Source organism: Pseudorasbora parva, chromosome 25, assembly GCF_024679245.1.
Source record: "Pseudorasbora parva isolate DD20220531a chromosome 25, ASM2467924v1, whole genome shotgun sequence".
NCBI lineage: Eukaryota > Metazoa > Chordata > Actinopteri > Cypriniformes > Gobionidae > Pseudorasbora > Pseudorasbora parva.
The window spans coordinates 33,128,558-33,145,929 of NC_090196.1; the positions used below are offsets into that span (position 1 = coordinate 33,128,558).

Sequence of the window (17,372 nt, forward strand, 5' to 3'; positions counted from 1 at the left end):
TAAGATATTTTATATTTAGTCCGAAAGGGCATCCAAGTGTTGGTCCAAAAATAACAAAAACTATGACTTTATTCAGCATTGTCTTCTCTTCCTTGTTTGTGTTCAATCCTCAAATAAAGATTCAAACGGTTTCATGATTCATGATTCGGATCGCCAATGTCAAACTGCCAAACTGCTGAAATCACGTGACACTGGCGATCCGAATCATTAATCGATTCACTGATTCATAACCGTTTGAATCTTTATTTGAGGATTGAACACAAACCCAGAAGAGAAGCCAATGCTGAATAAAGTCGTAGTTTTTGTTATTTTTGGACCCAAATGTATTTTCTCTGCTTCAAGAGACTCTAATTAACCCACTGATGTCTCATATGGACTACTGTGATGATGTTTTTATTCCCTTTCTGGACATGGACAGTATAGTGTGCATACACTTGCATACGCTCTCGGACTAAATATAAAATATCTTAAACTGTGTGTGAAGATGAACAGAGGTCTTACGGGTGTGGAACGACATTAGGGAGAGGAGTTAATGAGTTAATTTTTGGGTGAACTATCCCTTTAAGTGGTTATAGCTGGTCTCCCAGCCTGGATAATCTGATCTGTCCAGAGGTTTATGGCACTTCAGTTGGCCAGTTAAACCAAGTAAAGGCCAGCAAAGCACTTTAAGAGTTCAGTTAACCTTGTCCAAATAGGAAGTTGGAAACTGTTGCACAATCGAGTTTTATGAACCTTTTGCTCTCTACATGTGCTTGTGTTTTGACACTGATCTCTGAGCTAAACACTAAATAGAAGCTGTGATTTACAGAGGACACATGAAGATTTATGGCCTTTATAAAACACACTTACTCCAAAGAGCCACGTAAAACCTTTTCAAGGTTGAGAGGTCGCTTTGAAAAAGCAAAAAACTGTCAAAACACAATGGATGGTCGAGACAGAGTATTTTCACCTCTGTGAACATTCAGATTATTCTTTCCTTTGTCTCGGGTGCTTCAGGCATTTTTAATATTGGAGATTTAAGATATTAGAGACGTTTATAATGACTCATTAAAGTAACATTCAGGGCCCAGAGCAACAGTGCAACAAAACAGATTGGGGTTATAAAGCTAATACATAAAGTCATGAAGTTTTTTTCATGTTTGTTTTTTAAACAGATGTTGTATGTAAAAAGTTTAATGTTTTTGTTCTTATTAGTATTTCATATGCAACAAATATAGTGAATTTTGAGGTATATTTTTATAAAACTGCTGCTTGGAGTTTGAGTCATGGTAATGCTATGGTAATCTGTTAAATACCTTGGAGTAGAAATCCTATATAAATATATGGAAATCATTTTCATATACAAAGAACATTTTGCTAACAATCCCATAATGAAAATGTTATTTCTGAATGTTCTCCGAATGTCCAGTTTAAAAAAAAAACATTTATTTATTGAAATAAGTCCATTCCTGACATTTCCTCACTATACTAAATATTCCACGCTCAACTGTTAGTGGGATTATAACAAAGTGGAAGCCATTGGGAACAAAAGCAACTGGCCACGAAGTGATAGGGCTTTTAAATTCCCAGAGCGGGGTCAGCGCATGCTGAGGGTCACAGTGAGCAGAAATCACAAACTTTCTGCAGAGTCAACAGCTTTAGACCTCCAAACTTCTGTGGCCTTCAGATGAGCTGGGTTTTAGTGATGGGCAGGAGAACGGGAATTGCCTGACTGCATTGTGCTGAGTGTAAAGTTTAGTGGAGGGGGAAGGTGTGGGGTTGGGTTTGGCCCCTATGTTCCAGAAACTCTTAATGCTTCAGTATGCCAGGACATTTTGGACAATTTCATGCTCCCAGCTTTGTGGGAACTTTTTCTTTTCAGAAACGAGCTTTCCCAAATGTACAGAAACTTCTGATTTTCTCTGTGTTTCCATGACTCTTGCAGACACTCAACCGTTTAACAGATCAGCATCTTCCATGTGTTTTCTAGCTGATCTGCAGGTGTTCGCTCATCCAGAGTCACTCGGTTTGCCTGCACTAAGCACCAAACCAGCCTGAGCATTAAACAGCACCTGTCATAACAGATGAAGATGATAGTTTCAGGATCGTCTTTCTCCATCATTTCATCTCATGTGATGCATGCTGACATAAATGACTCGGAGCCGTTTGCTTGAATCTTAAGAGAGGGAGTTCATTTTAACCTCATCAGATCAAAACAGATTAGAGCTGAATATCTGATGTTTTTTAGCCCCTGCTGGTCTGAACTACACTGTTAAGCTGTATACACTGTCATGGTAAAATGCTTTTTCTCTATGACAGCCATTTAAAAGCCATCCTTTAATTGCGCAAAAATGTGCTCATGTAGGAAAAAAAAAATTAATCTTTGAGTCTCTTTAAACAGCAGATGTGCAACTTTGCTTACGTATCTGGGTTTTTATTCAAATCTGCTGCGTTCCTTTTGGCAAAGACTTTATTCCACTTCCAGAGCCAGAAGCTTCTGATTATTAAAACAGAAACGGGTCTAGAAGCCTCTCACTGACAGACTCAAACATTAAAATAAATCAAATAAACATCAGGATTAGCTTAATTCCATAAAGATAAATGCGTCTAGAAATATCGGGCAGACATTTAGCAAGTTTTAATGGAGATCAAAAGCTTAAATTGCACATTGCTGCTCTGAACCAAAATTTAGAATACATTTTGCTTTTTAAAAGGGTCATAGTGTGAGATTTCTTGTTTTCCTTTCTCTTTAGTGTGTTGTATTAGCCTGACGTGGTCAAAATCAGCTCTAGTCAGAATATGAGTCTGATGCTCCATTGGGCTGTGATTATGGGGCGTGTTTCAACCCAACCAGGAAAGACCTCGATTGGACAGACCAACAACCAATCAGAGCAACAAAGCGACGCATTGTCAAATGTCAACCGAACTCAACTGCACTGTTGCCAAGTCTGCGTTTTTGTTCCGCGGGTTGAAGTGACTATTATGTGATCCATGAATGCAAATTTTAGCAGGCAACCTTGCCAAAATAAACATTTTACACCCCAAACGCCATTTTTTCCCCCCAGAAAACCCCCTTGAGAAGTTTTGGACTAGTAGTTGGCGGGTTTTGTTGTAAAAACTTGGCAAAGCTGTCTGCACGTGTGCTGGAATAAACGATGCCGGTGTTGTAAAAAAAATAATTTAAGGATACACAGAGTACTTACCAACATGATCATCATTTCTAAGAGAAATAGTGAAGGTGAATGCATATACAAACAAGCTCTCCGTTTAGGATTTGAACAAATATAACCCAAGCCCCTTTGATGACGTGCATGATACGTTACTGTTGATCATCTGTCCGCCATCGTCTAAAACCCGCCCTGATGATTTCATTGGTCCGAACAGTTTCTGTACGGGCATAATCACTCCTCTATGGATCGAGGCCAGACCGAACTTCCCGACCGAAATTTTTTGTGGGTGGGGCTAAGTTCGGCTGGCATCCAGGCTAGTGTTATAGCTGTTTGTGCATGTATAAGATCTGCAGAGTTAAAAAGCTCAGTCTCAAATTCAAAGAGATATTCTTTGTAAAAGTTAAGGCTGAGTCACGCCTTCCTAAATCGCTTCGTTCAAACACACCCCCATCTCTACGTCAATATGTGGGGGCAGAGTTTCATAACACCGCCCCAAATGCATACGCAAAGAAAGAAGGCGTGACTTTTATTCTCGCCTGCGCCACCATGTCGTGGAAACGCTGTTTTTCCTTGGCCTTCCAAAATAGGACACAATTAGAAAACACTGGCTAATCTTTATTAACATCACTGCTCCAGAACAGTACAACACAAATATTTGATGATTTTTCAGAGGACTGTTTCTAATACCTGGGAGAGCACAAGGCCGGTTGTGCACAAAGCCTATTTCTAAAAAGTGGGGCAGTTCCATCGTTGCAAGTACAGTCTGGCTCTTCTGACTCAAAGACACAGTCTGTAAGTATGTCTTCATTTTTTTAAGAATGCGCTACTGGCTATTCAAACGTGAGTTTTGAGCAGTATAGAGTAGTGCTTGTTTGTCGTTCTATGATAACAAATGCAAACTTGCCAATCTATAAGTTCTGGTCCAGTCTGAAGCTTGGACATCTGCATCATCTGGATCCGATTCGAGCTCGAATTGATAAGGTAGGACCGACATTATCATCTGTCAATATTGCTTTGCGAGCTAATGTTCCAAATATGGTCTGGCCAATCAGAGCACACCGCGCTTTTCAGAATGATGAGCTTTGTAAAAATGTACACATTTCAGAAAGGAGGGCATAGAGCAATAATGTGCTACATATGTAAAATACAAAAATTGTTTAACCTAAAACCGCATAAACACATTGCATTAAACCAAATACACAAAATAATGTTCTTTTTTAGAACCGTCATATGATCCCTTTAAGGTAGAAAAAAGATATCGCCATATTTTCCCAGTTGGTTGATCACATTAAAAATTGCTTTGTTTAAATATGCTAATTATCTAATCAAATATGCATTCATTTGCATAATATTCCAGAACCAATAATATATGGATAAAGCCAGATTCAAAACAAATTTTGTTGACATATTTAAAGGTTTTTATAGAGAAAATAATTTTTTCTCACCCACCTTTGATTTTGAAGTCAATCATTTTATCCCTTAAAACTCATCTCTGATTGCCAAAATTACATATTTAAAAGTTTTTTTTTCCCTGTGAAAAATTCTTCATGCATTATAGCTTGAATGTAACCCTACACCCTTGCATCATTTAGTATAAGTGGAGCCATGAATATGCAAATTAACTCCTCCCAATTAATATGCAAATTAGCCCCGCCTCCACTCGCACCAGCTCAGAGATCCACTCGCACAACTTTATTGCAGTAAATGTTTGAACAACACAAAAGGCATATAGTTCACCTTAATATATACATAATTCAACCACTATATTGTTAAATCTACCTGATTTTTCATATCAACAGAAAAATATACCAGGATAACCTGCTTCTGAGAATAGCTAATGATATGTTAAACCCCGCGCACACATTGACATGGTTAAAAGGTAGTTTGTGATCAGAAACATGAGTAATTTCAAACTGTGTTTTTGAGACAGTCTTCAGTTCACTGCAGAGTTATAGAGAAAACACTCAACAATGGTGTGACTTATAAATGTGCCCATGGTTTATCTTAAAGCATATTAAAAACACCACATAGACATACACTCACCTAAATGATTATTAGTAACACCTGTTCAATTTCTTATTAATGCAATTATCTAATCAACCAATCATATGGCAGTTGCTTCAATGCATTTAGGGGTGTGGTCCTGGTCAAGACAATCTCCTGAACCCCAAACTGGATGTCAGAATGGGAAAGAAAAGTGATTTAAGCAATTTTGAGTGTGGTGGTATAGTTTTTGGTGCCAGACAGGCCGTTATTTCACAATCTGCTCAGTTACTGGGATATTCACACGCAACCATTTCTAGGGTTTACAAAGATTGGTGTGAAAAGGGAAGAGCATCCAGTATGCGGCTGTCCTGTGGGTGAAAATGCCTTGTTGATGCTCGAGGTCAGAGGAGAATGGGCCGACTGATTCAAGCTGATAGAAGAGCAACTTTGACTGAAATAACCACTCGTTACAACCGAGGTATGCAGCAAAGCATTTGTGAAGCCACAACACGCACAAGCTTGAGGCGGATGTGCTACAACAGCAGAAGACCCCACCGGGTACAACTCATCTCCACTACAAATAGGAAAAAGAGGCGACAATTTGCACGAGCTCAACAAAATTGAACAGTTGAAGACTGGAAAAATGTTGCCTGGTCTGATGAGTCTCGATTTCTGTTGAGACATTCAGATGGTAGAGTCCGAATTTGGCGTAAACAGAGTGAGAACATGGATCCATCATGCCTTGTTATCACTGTGCAGGCTGGTGGTGGTGGTGTAATGATGTGGGGGATGTTTTCTTGGCACACTTTAGGCCCCTTAGTGCCAATTGGGCATCGTTTAAATGCCACGGCCTACCTGAGCATTGTTTCTGACCATGTCCATCTCTTTATGACCACCATGTCCCCATCCTCTGATGGCTACTTCCAGCAGGATAATGCACCATGTCACAAAGCTCGAATCATTTCAAATTGGTTTCTTGAACATGACAATGAGTTGACTGTACTAAAATGGCCGCCACAGTCACCAGATCTCAACCCAATAGAGCATCTTTGGGATGTGGAGGAACGGGAGCTTCGTGCCCTGGATGTGCATCCCACAAATCTCCATCAACTGCAAGATGCTCTCCTATCAATATGGGCCAACATTTCTAAAGAATGCTTTCAGCAGCTTGTTGAATCCATGCCACGTAGAAATTAAGGCAGTTTGGAAGGCGAAAGGGGGTCAAACACAGTATTAGTATGGTGTTCCTAATAATCCTTTAGGTGAGTGTACATTAAAAACTTGATTAGATGTGTGTCTGGATAAAAAGTATTTGGGAGACTTGAAGGTACAAATTTCTTTGAATTCCTTTAAAAGTGATGCTTGTCATTCCTCACAATGTGTATTTCAGTTTATGCCTTTCTTTGAAGTCATAATTCAGGGAAGGAGGGAATTACATAACATCTCAAACACTTTAGGACGGGAGGGGGTTCGGAATTCCATCTGTGCCACTAAACAATGCAGACGGGAAGCTCTGGAAAGGCCATCGGGACGGTGCGTGAATAAGGCCACACAACCACAGCTGGAAATGTGTTAAGCATCTTAGCACGTTTACATATCTGTCCGTCACCGCTCCGGGGAATAATAATGTTCCATGAGCTTACTCTCAACATTTGTCTCCATCTGGAATCCATCTTTTGCCACAGCGCAGAGCTTCATATTCAAATTGAGCTAATTGTTGATACAAGTTTTTGTTGGTGTCCCTAAGCAGCTCCTGCATGTTTACTTTGGGTTTCACGGCATTATTCACTCTTTCCCACTGGATGCATTATTATTTAAAGGGATGTAATGGGCTGTTCTGTTTGATTTTCAAAGATTTGCACAGATTGAGGGACGTAAACTATATGCTATATATGCTAAACTATATATTTAGCTATATACACTAAATAAAAATTTTAAAATTAAAATGAGTAATTTAAGTTTATATCTATGAATTGTGACTTTATGTCACGCAATTTCGAGTTTATATCTCAGAATGGTGACTTTATGTCACGCAATTGTGAGTTTATATCTCAGAATTGTGACTTTATATCACACAATTGTGAGTTTATATCTCAGAATTGTAAATTTATATCACACCATTTAGAGTTTATATTTCAGGATTGTGACTTTATAACTCGTAATTGTGAAAAAGTAAGAATTGTGACTTCATATCATGCAATTTCGACTTTATATCTTAGAATTGTAACTTTATAACTCGCAATTGTGTGAAAAAAAAGTCAGAATTCTGAGATAAAAAGCTGCGATTACTCTTTATTTAGTGGTGGGAACGGCTTCCATACTAAACCCAGAACCGGAAGATCACAGAGAATATTCTTAATTGAATATTTGTGGAATAAATTAAATATTTACTTTTTGTGCACGTTATTCCATAATCTCATAGCAGAACTATTTAAAAATAACTTTCTGTGGCGAGGTGAACGAGCGAGGGACATGGGAGGAGCGAGTAAGACCGGGGACGTGATTGTGAAGGAGCGTCACCTGCGAGCCACACCGGTCTCGAGTCCTCTCATGAGGGAGCTCGGAGGTATTTAAGGATGAGCGACACCAGTCAAGGACGAGAGAGGACCAGGCCTGGATTTTATGTTATGTTTACGTTTTGTTGTGTGTGTGTGGGCGGTTGTCCGTGGGGGCTGCCCACGGTTTACTTTCGTTTTGTTTGTTTGGTGGGAGTTGTTGAATGTTCGCCGGTTCCCGCCTCCTTCCTTCCCATCTACGAACTTTATTACATTGGTGCCGAAACCCGGGAGGAAGGAGGGACGCGCTATCGGAGAGCCCTCGCTGCGGAGAGGGATCGCGGTACTGAGGAGTTCGGGCAGCGCGGATGAGAAGGACCGCGAGAGGCTGCCTGAGGCGTCTCGCTGGAGAGCCCTCGCTGCGGAGAGGGATCGCGGTGCTGAGGAGTTCGGGCAGCGCGGATGAGAAGGACCACGAGAGGCTGCCTGAGGCGTCTCGCTGGAGAGCCCTCGCTGCGGAGAGGGATCGCGGTGCTGAGGAGTTCGGGCAGCGCGGATGAGAAGGACCGCGAGAGGCTGCCTGAGGCGTCTCGCTGGAGAGTCCTCGCTGCGGAGAGGGATCGCGGTACTGAGGAGTTCGGGCAGCACGGATGAGAAGGACCGCGAGAGGCTGCCTGAGGCGTCTCGCTGGAGAGTCCTCGCTGCGGAGAGGGATCGCGGTGCTGAGGAGTTCGGGCAGCGCGGATGAGAAGGACCGCGAGAGGCTGTCCGAGGCGGTGGCGCTGGAGCGAGTGAAGACCGGTGGGACGAAGAGCTCGCTGCTGTGCCCCTGGATCGAGGTTGGGTGGCGGCCGTCCCGGAGGGAGCCGAGGAGTTGCCGGCGTTCGCCTCGGGCCGGAGCCTGCTGCCGTCTGCCGTAATGGGAGGAGTAGGGAACGTGGAGCTCGCTGCCAACTGCCCTCAATCGGAGGACCCACCGCCGGCCGCCAGGGGGCGGAGGAGGATCGGGCCGTCCACTGGGCGTCCAGCACCATCGCATAGCACTGCGAGGAAGAGCCTCTCGGCTGGTGAGGACAGAGCGGCAGTGTGTCTGAGAACCGGACCAGATTTTTTTATTTAATTTTTTCCCTCTCTCCACTCTCCCGCTTCTCTCGTCTCGTCTGCCCATACCCCAGACGTGTGAGACGCGGGTGTACCCCCCTGCCTGTGAGGGGCGATGGGGGTATGTGGCGAGGTGGACGAGCGAGAGACATGGGAGGAGCGAGTAAGACCAGGGACGTGGGGACGTGATTGCGAAGGAGCGTCACCTGCGAGCCACACCGGTCTCGAGTCCTCTCATGAGGGAGCTCGGAGGCATCTAAGGACGAGCGACACCAGTCAAGGACGAGAGAGGACCAGGCCTGGATTTTATGTTGAGTTTTGTTTATGTTCTGTTATGTGTGTGTGGGCAGTCGTCCGTGAGGGGCTACCCGCGGTTTACTTTCGTTTTGTTCATTTAATAAAAGTTGTTAAACGTTCGCCGGTTCCCGCCTCCTTCCTTCCAATCTACGAACTTTATTACACTTTCCTTTTCAGCAATGTCACCAATCCCTCTTTATATTTCTACTACCAATGAGACACATCCACCATCCCATTAATTCCTCAGAAAATCAAGCCCATCCTACATTTCTTTCATATTTGATTATCAGACAAATGGGTTGCCAATGCACTTGCGAAACTTCAGATGACTCCAATTTTGGATCGACGTACAAAACTGTCAAGGCTATCCTTGTATTGTAATTATTACGATCACAAGATGTAATTATAACATTCTGCACTAAAAAAATTATGGTTACCAACCACATAACATCTTATATCACTGCCGTTACACACTCACATCTGACACAGAATCATCTTGAATTTAACTGATCTGAAAATGCCATTTCAAATTGACGGTAGACATTTATTTTGGCTATTATTGCTCTGTCTGTTTTGTCTTTGCGAAACTTTGCATGCAAAAAAGGTCCATTGTGTAATAATGAATGAAGCACAGCACACATAAGTCTCTTTCAAATGAAGCAGGTCAATGCACAAACTCTGTGTGAAGAACTCTTTCACACAAAACTGCCGATCATGCGGATTTCTAACGGGTTGACTAGATTTCGCCCCCACACCGTATGTGACCACACTGTGACCTTTAGTCAACAACATAATTGCCATAATGTGTATTGTTGTACATTAACATGTGTTAGGCAAATTAATCTGCAATAATATCAGATCAAACCGCATGACACAGGTGTTTATTTGTGAAATCGAACCGCATGTCTTTCGAGAGGTTTTGACTCGGCAGCAGCTGATTGTGATTTATTTGACCTCTTGACAAGCTTTTCCTCAACAGGCTTTTGCTTGTTCAAAGTCTGATCTAGTGTTTATATTTATTTTGGGCTTTAGCTCCAGCCCCTCAGGAGACGTACGGCAGGGAATAATAGCTTTGCGCTTATACAGCGATTCAAACACGAGCAGAGCACAACATCTAGTTTTTAATGTAATAATTTCACAGTTACGCTACAAATTAATGTAGAAACAACTTAAAGACATTGTAATGGCATGTTTTTATGAATGAAGGCCAGTATCACTGATACTCATGTCTCTATAAAATAGATTTTTTTAAACATTAATGATAGAAATTAAACTTTACAATATAATAAAAAGTATAATTTATTAGGCTTGAAAAAAGAAAATATTTAAGTGACCTTAAACCAAGCTTCACATAAACCCATTCTAAGCAATGTTATATTTACCCATGGCCTTCACATACAGGTATATTCAATATACAGAAATTGAATGTTATCAAACAAACATTTTTTGGATAATTGAAGTTATCAAACAGAAGTTATCACAGTCTTAAAGCTCCACTGTGTGATATTTTCCCCCGTCTAGCGGTGTAAAGGTATATGACCATCCAGTGAATATTAGTTTCTGTTCCTCTCAATTTCGATTTCGTTTCAACTCCTACGGCGGCCGATTTAGTCATGGCTTCAGTTCGACCTCTTCGGTGAGTGTTGCCTCAAGTGATGAGGTTACTTTTGAAAACTATTATAATTTGCAGTTATTTAATTTGCCAAATGATCTATGATCAAATTAATCTATGTAAAATGAATAATAGTTTTACGTTTTCGTTATTTTTTTACCATTTCATTGCTAACATCAGCTATCAGGTTCCCAGACGAATGCAAGCTAATCTTAGTAAAGTAACTTTTATCAGTGCTATCGTTATTCTGTATATTGTACGACATCACTAGCGTAAGGCAAACAAATTATAATGCAATTAAAATATTAATCTCGTGTTATCCGTCATAGAACACGGATTTATGTTATAAGGTCAACAATACTTTTTCACCATTGACGCGAGGAAAACTATCCTAGACGTCGTTCTAGTGTTATGCTCAGCACACTATGATATAATTAGCCAAGCAACAATAAAACTTCCAATATACACAAATAGGCTGAATTAATATTACCTGTCGAGAAGAAAGCAGGCAACGTCGACGTCCTTTTTAAAATCGTTGCTCCTCATGAGCTCTTTCCATCTTGGAAAGGCCACTCCAATATTTACTTTTGTCTTGTTGATTTGCCTGTCGCGTTGCCGTCTTAATTCTCTTTTCCGCTTCCTTGGCGACTCTGATACATATCCCCGAGAATAAGAGTGATCCTCCATCATCATATAGCAGAGCTCAAGCAATCCCCCTCTTCACATTCGACACGGTGCCATCTAGTGTTAAAACGCAAAAAGCGAAGCTTGAGTTTACGGGTATGTCCCTCTTTGGCTAATGTACTTTCAAGATGGAGGAGCAACATGGCGGCCGGCAGTCGAACCCCTCACCCGTATGTATTTTCAATGGCAAATTATAAACTTACGAGAATACTTTATTACTTGAAAGAAGTAAATATACATTAATGAGCACATATATTTTTGAAAAAAAACTAAGTGTTTTTAGCTAAGAATAAACTTAAAAAGTTACACAGTGTAGCTTTAACTGCATAAATGATAAATTAAATATAGATTAATCCTCCTAAAGCTAAACATTTTCTCTGTTCCCTGTGTTCTGAGCTTAAAGGGTTACTTCAGCGATTAGCATACGGCTTTGTGTCAGTAGAAACCCTGGAGTATATTCAAAAGATAATTCTCTGTAATTGCAAACAAAGGTATTTTTCTCAGGTGTTCAAATATGTATTTGCAGCTGTATCATACAAATAAATAGTTAAAAAATCATACATTGTGATTTCTGGATTGTTTTTTCAGATTATGTCTCTCTCAGTGGCCATGCGCCTACGATGACAATTTCAGACCCCTCCATGATTTCTAAGTGGGAGAACTTAGCAGGGTGTTCAAATACTTATTTTCCTCACTGTATATATATATGACCTTTACATATGGTACATAAGAATATGATTAGCACGTAATAAGATACAGTATGATAGATTGCGCAGCACTGGATGGGAATAACATTCCTTTGGGTTTTCCATCCATACAGGATAACGGTCTGCTAATCGTCTCCTCATGTGAAGTCTTTGAGAACATCATGCAGAGGTGGATTACTCTGCAAAACCCTGTTTAACGTATCATTGCGCACTGAATTTCCGTCAAATGTTCACACACATCGCTGAAGCCCGAGCTCTTGTGTTTTTTTTATTTGGCATTTCAATCTCTCCCCCAAAAATGTGGTTCCTGCACATATCAAATCGCCTAATGGTCATTCCTCTGAATGACATGGGTTGTAATTCTGTTGAATGGTTCAGGGAATTTGACGTAACCTTTCATCAGCTTAAGGCACCCACTCATTACAAGATAATCGGGTCGATTTTGGGCCCAATTCATCCCTTCCGATATTCCTAGGTAAAGTCTGGATTATCTGGATTCGTTCTATTGTTTTTATTTTATTTTATTTTTATTATCAGATTTTCCTATGGTGTGATGTGTTTAAAGTGATTGCATTGGGGACACACAATCTCACATTGTAAATGTCCAACATGGTAAATATATGATCAGAAATCTTGTTGTGTGGTGGCAACCCTGACCAGATCATAGGGTAGGCAGGTAGCCAATGAGAATTGAGTGATTCATTAGGCAGTTCGATGGCTTTGTATCAGTAGAAACCCTGGAGTCAGGGCTGTACCCACCCTTGAGGTCCCCGAGGTCCGGACCTCGGTAATTCTCAGAGGTGTACATAATAGAAGTTGCAAAAGAATAGCCTATTAAGGCAGCGTGTACAAACATGTGTTCTTGCCTCGCCCAGCGTATGTTTTCAATTGTTTCCAATGGATCCGCCGCACTTTTCAATAGCGCCAACAGCTGGCAGGTTTTGTCCATTTTTACGTGTTGAGCGTCCACAGTTCAACTTGGGGGAACATCAATGTCCAATCACAGTGGAGGAGAGGCGGGACAAATGCCACAACCACCAACCAGCGCTTCGAACAACGACTGATGTTTGACATCAAAACACCGCGAGAGCGCTTAATAATCAGGGATGCAAACTAATAACGTTTTCTTGACCTGGTTTTCTTGGAAGCCTTCAGTAAATTTACATTTACAACTTTGTTTTTACCGATACAGACGAAAATTTCAAAGACAAGCTTTGAAAAGAGAAAAGATACAGGGCAAGAGAAGGAGACTGGGGAAAAAAGAAAGAGAGAAGATGATGGCGATGAGACAGAAAGAGCAGGTAGCCCACTGTGCTCAGAATAGAAAAAGCATTAGCCTACAATATATTCCTAATTGCTACACATATTTGTATTTTATATTTATATATAAATACATATTTATATGTATTTTCACATTGATTTCTATCTTTGACATGATCTTACTCATTCAACATTATATATATAAAGGTTATATGTTCAAATAATGTTCTTTACATAATGTAAATCACAAAAATTAACTTCAGCTAGGTTTTCAAAGACAGAGTCACACATACGTCGTCTTTGGCTCAATTTAACAACAAAACAGATTTTCTGATTTTCTAATTTGGAGTCTAATTTTGTCGCAACATTTAACCAGATTCTCATTTATAAAAATCTGTTGTCTTCTTAAAATAATGTATACTGCACACTGACATGGTTTTAAAGCTACAGTTAGCTGATTCTTTGATTTTCTTATGTCTTAAAATGCATAATTATGTAAAGGAGGGAAATGTTTTTTTTTTTCAAACACTCCAAAATTCATATTTGGACCTCGGTATTTAGAATCCTGGGTACGGCCCTGTCTGGAGTATATTCAAATGATTGTGCCCCCTCCCCCCATCCCCTCTCTACTGTACACTCTTAAAAATAAAGGTTCTTAAATGGTTCTTAGGCAGGGTGTATGGTTCCATGAAGAACCTTTAATATCCAAAGTACCTTTCCATTGCACAAAAGGTTCTTTGTAGTGCAAAATAGTTCTTTAGACTATAAAATGCTTAGGAAAAAAAATGGTTCTTTAAAGAACCTTTCACAAAACGGTTCTTTGGGGAACCAAAAATGGTTCTTCTATGGCATCACTGTAAAACCCAATTTTTGGTTCTTCCTGGCACCTTTAAATAAATAAATCGGGTGTTTTTCTCCGGTTGTGCCTTAAGCCGGGTGCGCGATTTTACTCACGATTTGGCCGTCTGAGACAAATTTTGCAAATCCTAAAAGATTCCTCTGATCCCAGGCTAAAATATGACGTCTTTGGTCGTTAGTTTGACACGTTCACCGGCCGCCGATTAATGAGCGCTGCGATCAAATTTTACCTCAGACGAAATTCTGGCAGTGTCAGAAGATTTGTCGCACAATCCTGTGACTTCTCCTACGACGATGGTCAAATATCTCGGTTTTTCAAGACAAACTATGACCGAAATGAGAGCTAGAGATTTCTTTGAAGCCTCCATTTCAGTCCCGCGTGTAATGCAGCTCATGATTGATGATATAAAACTCCGGACGAGTTTTCTTGCGCGCATCCGTTTTTAGCGCGCTTTGACTATCGTACAGTCTGACATAAATGACAACTGAGATCTTACAGTGTGACATGGTTTACATCAGGGATCATGTAGCACAATCTGACAAGGAACATTCGCAAAGGATTTTGGGGAAAAAATGAAATAAAATACATAAATAAATAATTTGCACAGTGTGCAGGACCCAATAACCATCCACCTTGCTTCTTCTTTTCTCAGGCTTCCCCATCATCCCCACTCCCTCCGTCTTCATCCCAGTCTACTGAGTACCTTAGGCTTCCACCTCCATCAGTTTCACCTGGGCTTTCAGCCAAAAGCTCCACCCTGGCTCCACCGCGGTGTCTCTCTTCACCGACTCCTTATCCATGCCAGCTCCGCACCCTCCTCCAAAGCCCTCTTCCTCCACACTCAAAATATTGGTTACCGCGCAAGGATATGCTTCCGGAAGGGGGAGTGCTGTCATTGGGCATTCACACCTGATGCAAATAAATTGCACATAGTTGGATGCGTGAACATTTTGAGTTTACTTGCTTCATTCGCACAATTCGCTACACACCAGGCGTGAATTCGTGTCATGGGAGGAGCTTCTGCCAGACAGCTTGTCTCGTTGCGAAAAGGCTGACATAAATTGTTTTAAAATACGGCAAATAAGCTCAATTTGCCAGCTTTAACTAGCTTGTAGTCTCAATAGGGTGAATTCAGGGTGATTGGTACACTTTCTCCAAATCATCTGAATGGCAAAAAGTGTCCCAATCACCCCATGTATAGCTCAAATTGAGTGAAGATCGTGTTTTTACTACTCACAAGATTGAACGACCACCTCACTCATTTTTAGTCCTGTTTCTATAAAGTAAGAAGATCTATGGTACAGCTCCAGGTCTCCACACGATTTCCTCCTTATTGTTGTCAAGCTTCAATCAGAGCAAGCTTCTGATTGGTTAACGCCGGTACGGATATCCGCCAAAGTTAAGATTTTTCAACTTGCGCAATTCCTGCGAATCACGCGTTAAACGCTTGCGCCACCTCATTCGCACAATTTGCGCCACAAAATGTCTATTGCTGTCTTTGCATTGACTTAACATGTAAATCACTCGTGCTTAACACTTCATTCACGTCTGGTGTTGTATTGCACCGCCCTGAGACTTTGGGTTGGAGATCCAAACGCAGTATTTATTGAGAGGGTAATCCACAATCGTGGTCAAAAGCAGGTAAAAGGTCATACACAGGCAAGCAGTCCAAAAAAGCAAACAAGACAGGAGAGACAGGCAAACGGGTAATCCAAGGAACAGGCAAGTAATCCAAAACCAATAGACGAGAAAACGCTAAGAAATGCAGTATACAACAAACAAGACTTCACAATGAATGACAGAGTAGTCAGGGGGCCAAAACTGATACTAAAACTTTGTCAGACACTTTTTGGTACAAGCATACAACCTATCCAGTATTAATATTTAACCCCCCAACATGTGTTTTAGCCAGGGTGTCAGCTTTTTTTTGTGTCCATTTTAACACTATAATCTTAAAAGTGGTAAAAGCGGATTTACCCCTCCCCAAAGTGCTTCCATTTGCCATGTTCCTTACTGTAACTTTGGGCAAATGTGCAATATAATCCAATTTATGTGCAAGCATGATCATTAAAAAAATAGTAATCAATAAACACCACAAGAGTATCACACCACAAAGGGGACTGTTGTGTCAGTGCTGCTTCATTTGGCATGAAGCAGCAGATCCCTAGGCTAATGGATCTGCTGGAAGGCTAATGAAGACAAACCAACATTTACCTTCTGGCTACAATACATGTATATTGTGTCTATTCTTTAGGCATTCACACAGGCACTGAGATGTGGTGACTGGAAGCTTTACATGTCAACCTTCAAGAGTATGATGCCCTGGTTTGCTGCATATGATCACACAAAATGGGGTGCTGTATTCATAGCAGACATGATACATCTGGCACAGACAGCACCACAGGTCTACTAGGGATACTTAAATAGGGATATATTTTAGCCAAAGAGGCCAAACCCAGCTTCAACGAGGTGCCATTTGATCTTTGCCTTGAGCACATCAACAAAACCGGAAAGGTTGCTGGAGGATTGGTAGGCATCCCTCGAAATGAGACAGCTAGAAACCCTTGGTCCATCACCTACAATGAACGTGCATCTTTATCACAGGACACTAGATCCCTGTTAGATTCCTGACACACAGGCAGGAAGTATCACGTTGCTATGCCAACACATTCAGCCTCGCCAGTTTATATGAATGAAAATTATTTATAACTTGAAAATTACTATGAAATGTTTCTTGTCTTGACAGCAATGTACTGTTCTAAACGTTTAAAAAGCACTAAAGCGTTGTAATCCTGTTTACCACAACTATCTGTTTGAGGTAATAGAGCTTAAAAATAAAAACAAGCTTAAACTTACATTTTAAACACCACACCTACGCTCGCATGTATATCTGGCAGTGGTGCCGTTTTTTCATATAATATAAAAAAATATATATGACGGTTGTTAACGGCAACGCAAAGAATTATGGGTTATCTCCAGCCGCGAAGGCTACCTCATGCACACTCCGAAATCCTGTGAAAGAAGGACGCATTCGAAAGTCGCATTTGAAGTGTCCTACTCACTTTTTTGAAATGAGACGGCCTTATGACGTATGCAGCCTTCGAATGCGACCTCCGGAGGACACAGCCTTCTGAAATGAGACACAGCTATAGGCAGAGGTAATGTGGTAAGGAGACACAGGTGTAAACAGTGAGTGCTGATGAGTCCTGGCAAAGGATTCTG

The 17,372-nt window shown here is 41.0% G+C and overlaps 1 protein-coding gene across 2 annotated transcripts in view; it reads left to right on the plus strand.

Annotated features, from left to right (window-relative positions):
* Positions 1-15,042, plus strand: part of LOC137065285 (uncharacterized) — a 37,974-nt gene extending 22,932 nt beyond the window's left edge. Inside the window, exon 3 of one of the 2 annotated variants that reach the window (XR_010901614.1) lies at positions 14,803-15,042. The gene's annotated coding sequence lies outside the window, so the exon portion shown is untranslated. Of the gene's footprint in view, positions 1-3,819; positions 3,943-14,802 lie in introns of those variants that run through there. The other variant, XR_010901615.1, reaches the window with a different exon arrangement.
* The last annotated feature ends 2,330 nt before the right edge of the window (positions 15,043-17,372 follow it).